The sequence below is a fragment of the Oncorhynchus gorbuscha genome, linkage group LG18, assembly GCF_021184085.1.
Source record: "Oncorhynchus gorbuscha isolate QuinsamMale2020 ecotype Even-year linkage group LG18, OgorEven_v1.0, whole genome shotgun sequence".
NCBI classification, from domain to species: domain Eukaryota; kingdom Metazoa; phylum Chordata; class Actinopteri; order Salmoniformes; family Salmonidae; genus Oncorhynchus; species Oncorhynchus gorbuscha.
The window spans coordinates 5,248,972-5,261,471 of record NC_060190.1 but is presented as its reverse complement, the minus strand read 5'-3'; the positions used below and the strand labels follow the sequence as shown (position 1 = coordinate 5,261,471).

General features: G+C 48.8%; 1 protein-coding gene across 1 annotated transcript in view; it reads right to left on the bottom strand.

Moving 5' to 3' along the window:
• The window catches only part of LOC124002524 (voltage-dependent calcium channel gamma-2 subunit-like), a 105,983-nt gene that overhangs the window by 3,509 nt on the left and 89,974 nt on the right, over window positions 1-12,500 (bottom strand). The window lies entirely within an intron of this gene.

Genomic DNA, 12,500 nt, shown 5'->3' with positions numbered 1-12,500 from the left:
CTCTCTCTCTCTCTCTCTCTCTCTCTCTCTCTCTCTCTCTCTCTCTCTCTCTCTCTCTCTCTCTCTCTCCCTCTCTCATTCTTGAACAGCTGTCACTCCTGGTAACATGCACACTTGAAACTTTAATTATAGACTAGCTTAACATTTCACCACCTCACCTCATCCTCCCCCCTCCATCTTCTCTAACCCTCTCCTCTTCTCCTCCATCTTCTCTAACCCTCTCCTCTTCTCCTCCATCTTATCTAACCCTCTCCTCTTCTCCTCCATCTTATCTAACCCTCTCCTCTTCTCCTCCATCTTATCTAACCCTCTCCTCTTCTCCTCCATCTTCTCTAACCCTCTCCTCTTCTCCTCCATCTTCTCTAACCCTCTCCTCTTCTCCTCCATCTTCTCTAACCCTCTCCTCTTCTCCTCCATCTTCTCTAACCCTCTCCTCTTCTCCTCCATCTTCTCTAACCCTCTCCTCTTCTCCTCCATCTTCTCTAACCCTCTCCTCTTCTCCTCCATCTTATCTAACCCTCTCCTCTTCTCCTCCATCTTCTCTAACCCTCTCCTCTTCTCCTCCATCTTATCTAACCCTCTCCTCTTCTCCTCCATCTTATCTAACCCTCTCCTCTTCTCCTCCATCTTCTCTAACCCTCTCCTCTTCTCCTCCATCTTATCTAACCCTCTCCTCTTCTCCTCCATCTTATCTAACCCTCTCCTCTTCTCCTCCATCTTCTCTAACCCTCTCCTCTTCTCCTCCATCTTATCTAACCCTCTCCTCTTCTCCTCCATCTTATCTAACCCTCTCCTCTTCTCCTCCATCTTCTCTAACCCTCTCCTCTTCTCCTCCATGCATCTTATGTACATTCTCTATTTTCCCCAAAGTGCTGACAGGGAGACCTTCTGGAAGACTCCAACTTCAGGAATGTTGGCACCCTTCACTCTCTCTCTCTCTCTCTCTCTCTCTCTCTCTCTCTCTCTCTCTCTCTCTCTCTCTCTCTCTCTCTCTCTCTCTCTCTCTCTGTCTCTCTCTCTCTGTCTCTCTCTCTCCCTCTCTCTCTGTCTCTCTCTCTCCTCTCAATTGAATTAAATTAAATGTAAATCAATTCAAGGGGCTTTATTGGCATGGGAAACAAATGTTTATATTGCCAAAGCAAGTGAAGTAGATAATAAACATAAGTGAAATAAACAATAAAAAATTACAGTAAACATTACACTCACACAAGTTCCAAAATAATAAGGACATTTCAAAAGTCATATTATGTATATATACAGTGTTGTAACAATGTACAAATAGTTAAAGATGTTCTTCACTGGTTGCCCTTTTCTTGTGGCAACAGGTCACACATCTTGCTGCAGTGATGGAACACTGTGGAATTTCACCCAATAGATATGAGTTTATCAAAAGTTTATCAAAAGTCTAATTCTTTGTGGATCTGTGTAATCTGTGGAAATATGTGTCTCTAATATGGTCATACATTGGGCAGGAGGTTAGGAAGTGCAGCTCAGTTTCCACCTCATTTTGTGGGCAGTGTGCACATAGCCTGTCTTCTCTTGAGAGCCATGTCTGCTATGGCGGCCTTTCTCAATAGCAAGGCTTTGCTCACTGAGTCTGTGCACAACTTAAGTTTGGGTCAGTCACAGTGGTCAGGTATTCTGCCACTGTGTACTCTCTGTTTAGGGCCAAATAGCATTCTAGTTTGCTCTGTTTCTTTTGTTCATTCTTTCCAATGTGTCAAGTAATTATCTTTTTGTTTTCTCATGATTTGGTTGGGTCTAATTGTGCTGCTGTTCTGGGGCTCTGTAGGGTGTGTTTGTGTTTGTGAACAGAGCCCCAGGACCAGCTTGCTTAGGGGACTCTTCTCCAGGTTCATCTCTCTGTAGGTGATGGCTTTGTTATGGAAGGTTTGGGAATCGCTTCCTTTTAAGGTGGTTGTAGAATTTAACGACTCTTTTCTGGATTTGGATAATTAGCGGGTATCGTCCTAATTCTGCTCTGCAGGCATTATTTGGTGTTTTCCGTTGTACACAGAGGATATTTTAGTAGAATTCTGTATGAAGAGTCTCAATCTCTCTCTCTCTCTCTCACTCTCACTGGGTCCTCTATTAAATTCTGTGACAATTTCTCCATCCATTTCTCTACCTCTTCTCTCCCTGTGCCCCTCTCCTCTCTCTCTCTCCATCCATTTCTCTACCTCTTCTCTCCCTGTTCCCTCTCCTCTCTCTCTCTCTCCATCCATTTCTCTACCTCTTCTCTCCCTGTGCCCCTCTCCTCTCTCTCTCCATCCATTTCTCTACCTCTTCTCTCCCTGTGCCCCTCTCCTCTCTCTCTCCATCCATTTCTCTACCTCTTCTCTCCCTGTGCCCCTCTCCCCTCTCTCTCTCTCCATCCATTTCTCTACCTCTTCTCTCCCTGTGCCCCTCTCCTCTCTCTCTCCATCCATTTCTCTACCTCTTCTCTCCCTGTGCCCTCTCTCTCTCTCTCCATCCATTTCTCTACCTCTTCTCTCCCTGTGCCCCTCTCCTCTCTCTCTCCATCCATTTCTCTACCTCTTCTCTCCCTGTGCCCCTCTCCTCTCTCTCTCCATCCATTTCTCTACCTCTTCTCTCCCTGTGCCCTCTCTCTATCTCTCTCCATCCATTTCTCTACCTCTTCTCTCCCTGTGCCCCTCTCCTCTCTCTCTCTCTCTCCATCCATTTCTCTACCTCTTCTCTCCCTGTGCCCTCTCCTCTCCTCTCTCTCTCTCCATCCATTTCTCTACCTCTTCTCTCCCTGTGCCCTCTCTCTCTCTCTCTCCATCCATTTCTCTACCTCTTCTCTCCCTGTGCCCTCTCCTCTCTCTCTCTCTCTCTCTCTCCATCCATTTCTCTACCTCTTCTCTCCCTGTGCCCTCTCCCCTCTCTCTCTCTCTCCATCCATTTCTCTACCTCTTCTCTCCCTGTGCCCCTCTCCTCTCTCTCTCTCCATCCATTTCTCTACCTCTTCTCTCCCTGTGCCCTCTCCTCTCTCTCTCTCTCTCTCTCTCTCTCTCTCTCTCCATCCATTTCTCTACCTCTTCTCTCCCTGTGCCCTCTCCTCTCTCTCTCTCCATCCATTTCTCTACCTCTTCTCCCCCTCTCTCCTCTCTCTCTCTCCATCCATTTCTCTACCTTTTCTCTCCCTGTGCCCTCTCCTCTCTCTCTCTCCATCCATTTCTCTACCTCTTCTCCCCCTCTCTCCTCTCTCTCTCTCCATCCATTTCTCTACCTTTTCTCTCCCTGTGCCCTCTCCTCTCTCTCTCTCCATCCATTTCTCTACCTCTTCTCTCCCTGTGCCCCTCTCCTCTCTCTCTCTCCATCCATGTCTCTACCTCTTCTCTCCCTGTGCCCTCTCCTCTCTCTCTCTCCATCCATTTCTCTACCTCTTCTCCCCCTCTCTCCTCTCTCTCTCTCTCACTCTCTCTCTCTCCATCCATTTCTCTACCTCTTCTCTCCCTGTGCCCCTCTCCTCTCTCTCTCTCTCTCTCTCTCTCTCTCTCTCTCTCTCTCTCTCTCTCTCTCTCTCTCTCTCTCTCTCTCTCTCTCTCTCTCTCTCTCTCTCAATTTCAATTCAATTCAATTCAAGGGCTTTATTGGCATGGGAAACATGTGTTAACATTGCCAAAGCAAGTGAGGTAGACAACATACAAAGTGAATATATAAAGTGAAAAACAACAAAAATTAACAGTAAACATTACACATACAGAAGTTTCAAAACAGTACAGACATTACAAATGTCATATTATATATATACAGTGTTTCAACAAATGGTTAAAGGACACAAGATAAAATAAATAAGCATAAATATGGGTTGTATTTACAATGGTGTTTGTTCTTCACTGGTTGCCCTTTTCTCGTGGCAACAGGTCACACATCTTGCTGCTGTGATGGCACACTGTGGAATTTCACCCAGTAGATATGGGAGTTTTTCAAAATTGGATTTGTTTTCGAATTCTTTGTGGATCTGTGTAATCTGAGGGAAATATGTCTCTCTAATATGGTCATACATTGGGCAGGAGGTTAGGAAGTGCAGCTCAGTTTCCACCTCATTTTGTGGGCAGTGAGCACATAGCCTGTCTTCTCTTGAGAGCCATGTCTGCCTACGGCGGCCTTTCTCAATAGCAAGGCTATGCTCACTGAGTCTGTACATAGTCAAAGCTTTCCTTAATTTTGGGTCAGTCACAGTGGTCAGGTATTCTGCCACTGTGTACTCTCTGTGTAGGGCCAAATAGCATTATAGTTTGCTCTGTTTTTTTTGTTAATTCTTTCCAATGTGTTACGTAATTATCTTTTTGTTTTCTCATGATTTGGTTGGGTCTAATTGTGCTGTTCTCTCTCTCTCTCTCTCTCTCTCTCATCCATTTCTCTACCTCTTCTCTCCCTGTGCCCCTCTCCTCTCTCTCTCTCCATCCATTTCTCTACCTCTTCTCTCCCTGTGTCCCTCTCGCCTATCTGTCCATATCTTTGTCTCAAACTCAATCTCTCTTCCCTCTCCCCCTCCTTTTCTCTTTATTTTATTATCTTTTCCTCTATCCCTCCATCTCTCTATCCCTCCATCTCTCTATCCCTCCATCTCTCTATCCCTCCATCTCTCTATCCCTCCATCTCTCTATCCCACCTCTCTATCCCTCCATCTCTCTATCCCTCCATCTCTCTATCCCTCCATCTCTCTATCCCTCCATCTCTCTATCCCTCCATCTCTCTATCCCTCCATCTCTCTATCCCTCCATCTCTCTATCCCTCCATCTCTCTATCCCTCCATCTCTCTATCCCTCCATCTCTCTATCCCTCCATCTCTCTATCCCTCCATCTCTCTATCCCTCCATCTCTCTATCCCTCCATCTCTCTATCCCTCCATCTCTCTATCCCTCCATCTCTCTATCCCTCCATCTCTCTATCCCCATCCATCTCTCTATCCCTCCATCTCTCTATCCCTCCATCTCTCTATCCCTCCATCTCTCTATCCCTCCATCTCTCTATCCCTCCATCTCTCTATCCCTCCATCTCTCTATCCCTCCATCTCTCTATCCCTCCATCTCTCTATCCCTCCACCTCTCTATCCCTCCATCTCTCTATCCCTCCATCTCTCTATCCCTCCATCTCTCTATCCATCTCCATCTCCATCTCTCTATCCCTCCATCTCTCTATCCCTCCACCTCTCTATCCCTCCACCTCTCTATCCCTCCATCTCTCTATCCCTCCATCTCTCTATCCCTCCATCTCTCTATCCCTCCATCTCTCTATCCCTCCATCTCTCTATCCCTCCATCTCTCTATCCCTCCATCTCTCTATCCCTCCATCTCTCTATCCCTCCATCTCTCTCTCTCCCTCCCTCTCTCTCTATCCCTCCATCTCTCTATCCCTCCATCTCTCTCCCCCTCTCTCCCTCCATCTCTCTCTATCCCTCCATCTCTCTATCCCTCCACCTCTCTATCCCTCCATCTCTCTATCCCTCCATCTCTCTATCCCTCCATCTCTCTATCCCTCCATCTCTCTATTCCTCCATCTCTATCCCTCCATCTCTCTATCCCTCCATCTCTCTATCCCTCCATCTCTCTATCCCTCCATCTCTCTATCCCTCCATCTCTCTATCCCTCCACTCTCTATCCCTCCATCTCTATCCCTCCATCTCTATCCCTCCATCTCTCTATCCCTCCATCTCTCTATCCCTCCATCTCTCTATCCCTCCATCTCTCTATCCCTCCATCTCTCTATCCCTCCATCTCTCTATCCCTCCATCTCTCTATCCCTCGCTTGATCTCTTCTCTATTAGAGAGCAGACACTGCTTCCTCTATTAGGACTCACTCCATCTCTCTATCCCTCCATCTCTCTATCCCTCCACCTCTCTATCCCTCCACCCTCTCCCTCCATCTCTCTATCCCACCTCTCTATCCCTCCATCTCTCTATCCCTCCATCTCTCTATCCCTCCATCTCTCTCCATCCCTCCATCTCTCTCCCTCCATTCTCTATCCCTCCATCTCTCTATTCCTCCATCCTCTATCCCTCCATCTATCCCTCCACCTCTCTATCCCTCCATCTCTCTATCCCTCCATCTCTCTATCCCTCCATCTCTCTATCCCTCCATCTCTCTATCCCTCCATCTCTCTATTCCTCCATCTCTCTATTCCTCCACCTCTATCCCTCCATCTCTCTATCCCTCCATCTCTCTATCCCTCCATCTCTCTATCCCTCCATCTCTCTATCCCTCCATCTCTCTATCCCTCGCTCGATCTCTTCTCTATTAGAGAGCAGACACTGCTTCCTCCATTAGGACTCACTCCACCTCTCTATCCCTCCATCTCTCTATCCCTCCATCTCTCTATCCCTCCATCTCTCTATCCCTCCATCTCTCTATCCCTCCACCTCTCTATCCCTCCACCTCTCTATCCCTCCACCTCTCTATCCCTCCATCTCTCTATCCCTCCACCTCTCTATCCCTCCACCTCTCTATCCCTCCATCTCTCTATCCCTCCACCTCTCTATCCCTCCATCTCTCTATCCCTCCATCTCTCTATCCCTCCATCTCTCTATCCCTCCATCTCTCTATCCCTCCCTCTATCCCTCCCTCTATCCCTCCATCTCTCTATCCCTCCATCTCTCTATCCCTCCATCTCTCTATCCCTCCCTCTATCCCTCCCTCTATCCCTCCCTCTATCCCTCCATCTCTCTCCCTCCATCTCTCTATCCCTCCCTCTATCCCTCCATCTCTCTATCCCTCCCTCTATCCCTCCCTCTATCCCTCCATCTCTCTATCCCTCCACCTCTCTATCCCTCCATCTCTCTATCCCTCCACCTCTCTATCCCTCCATCTATCCCTCCCTCTCTATCCCTCCATCTCTCTATCCCTCCACCTCTCTATCCCTCCATCTCTCTATTCCTCCACCTCTCTATCCCTCCATCTCTCTATTCCTCCACCTCTATCCCTCCATCTATCTATCCATCCACCTCTCTATCCCTCCATCTCTCTATCCCTCCATCTCTCTATCCCTCCATCTCTCTATCCCTCCATCTCTCTATCCCTCCATCTCTCTATCCCTCCATCTCTCTATCCCTCCACCTCTTTATCCCTCCATCTCTCCATCCTCTCCATTTTTCTGCACAGCTGTCAGAGGGGGAGAGTGGTGGAGAGAGGGGGAAGAGGGGGAGAGAGAGGGAGAGAAAGGGGGAGCGGTGGAGGGGGGGGCAAGGGAGAGAAAAGAGGGAGAGTGGTGTAGAGAGGGGGGAAGAAGGAGAGATAGGGAGAAAGAGAGGGGTAGAGAGAGAGAGACAGAGAGAGCGAGAGAGCGAGAGAGAGAGAGAGGGGGGGAGAGAGAGTGTGTGTTCCAGGGGAAGGTTCCAGCAGGCTGATTAAATATTAAGGTGACCTCAGAGTTGGCCGGGCACCGACCTCCCCCTTTCTCCCCCCTGGCCTGTCGCATTAACCCCACCTCCCCCCTGCTCATTGACATGTGCAGTTAAGGTGCATTAAAGATACAATAACCCCACATCACACACACAAGGATGCACACATACAGCCTTCTCCAGAGTCAGCTAAATTATCTCTCTCTATCTCTCCCTCCCTCACACACACACACACACACACACACACACACACACACACACACACACACACACACACACACACACACACACACACACACACACACACACACACACACACACACACACACACACACACACACACACACACACACACACACACACAGGCATGATAGCATGTAGGATCATATGGAAGTGTGTATTCAACTCTGTGTGCGTATGTGCGTGCGTGTGTGTGTCTCAGGCTGAGTTCTGGTTTTATTAGCTCCAATATCAGGGTTGCACACACACACATGCACTCACGCACACACACACATATGCAGTCACTAACAAACGCACACACAGAGACACACACACACGCATGCATGCATGCACACGAAAACACGTATTCAAACACGTACGCACACACACATATGAATGCACACAGAAAATACACCCCCACAGACACACAGACACTCACAGTACAAACACTCAAAAGTTTTGCCAAGGGTTTTTCTTTCTTTTGACTATTTTCTACATTGTAGAATAATAGTGAACACATCAACAGTATGAAATAACATGGAATCATGTAGGAACCAAAATAGTGTAATACAAATCAAAATATACTTCAGATTTTAGATTCTTCAAAGTAGCCACCCTTTGCCTTGATGACAGGTTTGCACACTCTTGCAATTCTCTCAACCAGCTTCACCTGGAATGCTTTTCCAACAATCTTGAAGAAGTTCCCACATATGCTGAGCACGTGTTGACTGATTTTCCTTCACTCTGAGGTCCAACTCATCTCAAACCATATCAATTGGGTTGAGGTCGGGTAATTGTGGAATCCAGATCATCTGATGCAGCACTCCATCACTCTCCTTCTTGGACAAATAGCCCTTACACAGCCTGGAGGTGTGTTGGGTCATTGTCCTGTTGAAAAACAAATTATAGTCCCACTAAGCGCAAACCAGATGGGATGGCGTATCGCTGCTGAATGCTGTGGTAGCCATGGTTAAGTGTGGCTTGAATTCCAAATAAATCACTGACAGTGTCACCAGCAAAGCACCCCTCCCTCCACCCCCACCATCACGCTTCCTCCTCCATGCTTCATGCTGGGAACCACACATGCAGAGATCATCCATTCACTTACTATGCATCTCACAAAGACATGGCGGTTGGAACCAAAAAAATCTCAAATTTGGACTCATCAGACCAAAGGATATATTTCCACTGGTCTAATGTCGATTGCTCATGTTTCTTGGCCTCAATCAGTCTCTTCTTAGTATTGGTGTCCTTTAGTAGTGGTTTCTTTGCAGCAATTCTACCATGAAGGCCTAATTCACACAGTCTCCTCTGAACAGTTGATGTTGAGATGTGTCTGTTACTTGAACTCTGTGAAGCATTTATTTGGGCTGCAATTTCTGAGTCTGGTAAATCTAATGAACTTGTCCTCTGCAGCAGAGGTAACTCTGGGTCTTCCTTTCCTGTGGGGGTCCTCATGAGAGCCAGTTTCATCATAGAGCTTGATGTTTTTTTGCGATGGCACTTGAAGAAACTTTCAAAGTTCTTTTTCTGGATTGACTGACCTTCGTGTCTTAATGTAATGATGGATGTCATTTCTCTTTGTTTATTTGAGCTGTTCTTGCCATAAAATGGACTTGGTATTTTACCAAATAGGTCTGTCTTCTGTATACCACCCCTACAGTGCCTTGCAAAAGTATTCACCCCTCTAGGTGTTTTTCCTATTTTGTTGCATTACAACCTGTAATTTAAATGGGTTTTTATTTGGATTTCATGTAATGGAAAGACAAAAGATTGTCCAAATTGGTGAAGTGAAATGAAAAAAATAACTGGAGCTGTTTTGCTTTGAAGAATGGGCAAAAATCCCAGTGGCTAGATGTGCCAAGCTTATAGAGACATATCCCAAGAGACTTGCAGCTGTAATTGCTGCAAAAGCTTGACATGGGGGGGGGTGAATAGTTATGCATGCTCAAGTTCTGTTTTTTATTAGTCTAATTTCTTGTTTGTTTCACTATTTAAAAATATTTTGCATCTTCAAGGTGGTAGGCATGTTGTAAGTCAAACGATACAAACCCCCCCAAAATCTATTTTAATTCCAGGTTGTAAGACAACGCAATAGGCACTGTACCTTGTCACAACACGTTGGCTCAAACGCATTAAGAAGGAAATAACCTTTTTTTAAACTTTTAACAAGGCCCGTGTAACGGCTTTCTTGTGGAGAAGGAGAGTCGGACCAAAATGCAGCGTGATGATGATTCATGATATTTTAATGAAGGAAAAAACTATACATCAAGAAACTACAAAATAATGAAATGTGAAAACCGAAACAGCTCTATCTGGTGCAAACACAAAGACAGGAACAATCACCCACGAAATACTCAAAGAATATGGCTGCCTAAATATGGTTCCCAATCAGAGACAACGATAAACACCTGCCTCTGATTGAGAACCACTCCAGACAGCCATAGACTTTGCTAGATACCTCCACTAAGCCACACACCGATACCTAACAAAACCCCAAGACAAAACACACCACAATAAACCCATTTCACACTCCGGCCTGACCAAATAAATAAAGACAAACACAATATACTTCGACCAGGGCGTGACAGAACCCCCCCCCCTAAGGTGCGGACTTCCGGACGCACATCAAAACAATAGGGAGGGTCCGGGTGGGCGTCTGTCCATGTTGGCGGCTCCGGCGCGGGACGTGGACTCCACTCAATCAACGTCTTAGTCCCTCCTCCTCGCGTTCTAGGATAGTCCACCCTCGCCGCCGACCATGGCCTAGTAGTCCTCACCCAGAACCACACTGGACTGAGGGGCAGCTCGGGACTGAGGGGCAGCTCGGGACTGAGGGGCAGCTCGGCACTGAGGGGAAGCTCGGCACTGAGGGGAAGCTCGGCACTGAGGGGAAGCTCGGCACTGAGGGGAAGCTCGGCACTGAGGGGAAGCTCGGCACTGAGGGGAAGCTCGGCACTGAGGGGAAGCTCGGCACTGAGGGGAAGCTCGGCACTGAGGGGAAGCTCAGGCAGGTAGTTGGATCTGGCAGATCCTGGCTGGCTGGCGGTTCTGGAAGAGTCTGGCTGACTGGCGGATCTGGAAGAGTCTGGCTGACTGGCGGATCTGGAAGAGTCTGGCTGACTGGCGGATCCTGGCTGACTGACGGATCTGGCTGCTCCATGCTGACTGGCGGCTCTGGCTGCTCCACGCTGACTGGCGGCTCTGGCTGCTCCATGTAGGCTGACAGCTCTGTCGGTTTCTTACAGGCTGGCAGCTCTGGCGGCTTCGTGCAGACTGGCAGCTCCTTGCAGACTGGCAGCTCCTTGCAGACTGGCAGCTCCTTGCAGACTGGCGGCTCCTTGCAGACTGACGGCTCCTTGCAGACTGACGGCTCTGGCTGCTCCATGCAGACTGGCAGCTCTGGCTGCTTCATGCAGACTGGCAGCTCTGGCTGTTCCATGCAGACTGGCAGCTCTGGCTGCTCCATGCAGACTGGCAGCTCTGGCTGCTCCATGCAGACTGGCAGCTCTGGCTGCTCCATGCAGACTGGCAGCTCTGGCTGCTCCATGCAGGCTGGCAGCCCTGGCTGCTCCATGCAGGCTGGCAGCTCTGGCAGCGCTGAACAGGTGGGAGACTCCAGCAGCGCTGTAGAGGAGGAAGGCTCTTGCTGCGCTGAACAGGTGGGAGACTCCGGCAGCGCTGTAGAGGAGGAAGGCTCTGGCTGCGCTGAACAGGTGGGAGACTCCGGCAGCGCTGGAGATGCGAGGCGCACTGTAGGCCTGATGCGTGGTGCTGGCACTGGTGGGACTGGGCCGAGAACACGCACAGGAAGCCTGGTGTGGGGAGCTGCCACCGGAGGGCTGGTGCGTGAAGGTGGTACTGGATAGACCGGACCGTGCAGGCGCACTGGAGCTCTTGAGCACCGAGCCTGCCCAACCTTACCTGGCTCGATGCCCACTCTAGCCCGGCCGATACGAGGAGCTGGAATGTACCGCACCGGGCTATGCACCCGCACTGGGGACACCGTGCGCTCCAAAGCATAACACGGTGCCTGCCCGGTCTCACTAGCCCCCCGGTAAGCACAGGGAGTTTGTGCAGGTCTCCTACCTGGCGTAGCCCTACTCCCTGTGAGCCCCCCCTCCAAGACATTTTTGGGGCTGACTCTCGGGCTTCCGTCCGCGCCGCCGTGCTTGCTTCGCCAACTCCATTATCCGATAACCTTCCGCGCACTGCTCCATCAAATCCCATGCGGGCTCCGGCACTCTCCCTGGGTTGTCCGCCCACCTGTCTATCTCCTCCCAAGAAGTATAGTCCATACTCTTGTAGTCCAAACCGTACTCCTCTTTGGGCAGCTCCTGTTGCCTCGTCTCCTGCTGCACCTTGGGGCGGCTACACTCCCCTGGTTTAGCCCAGGGTCCTCTCCCGTCGAGGATTTCCTCCCATGTCCAGAATTCCTTATTACGTATCTCCTGCTGCCACTGTTGCTTCACCTGCTGCTCCTGCCTGTTGACACGCCGCTTGGTCCAGTTGTGGTGGGTGATTCTGTAACGGCTTTCTTGTGGAGAAGGAGAGTCGGACCAAAATGCAGCGTGATGATGATTCATGATATTTTAATGAAGGAAAAAACTATACATGAAGAAACTACAAAATGATGAAATGTGAAAACCGAAACAGCCCTATCTGGTGCAAACACAAAGACTGGAACAATCACCCACAAAACACTCAAAGAATATGGCTGCCTAAATATGGTTCCCAATCAGAGACAACGATAAACACCTGCCTCTGATTGAGAACCACTCCAGACAGCCATAGACTTTTCTAGATACCCCCACTAAGCCACACACCCAATACCTAACAAAACCCCAAGACAAAACACACCACAATAAACCCATGTCACACCCCGGCCTGACCAAATAAATAAAGACAAACACAATATACTTCGACCAGGGCGCA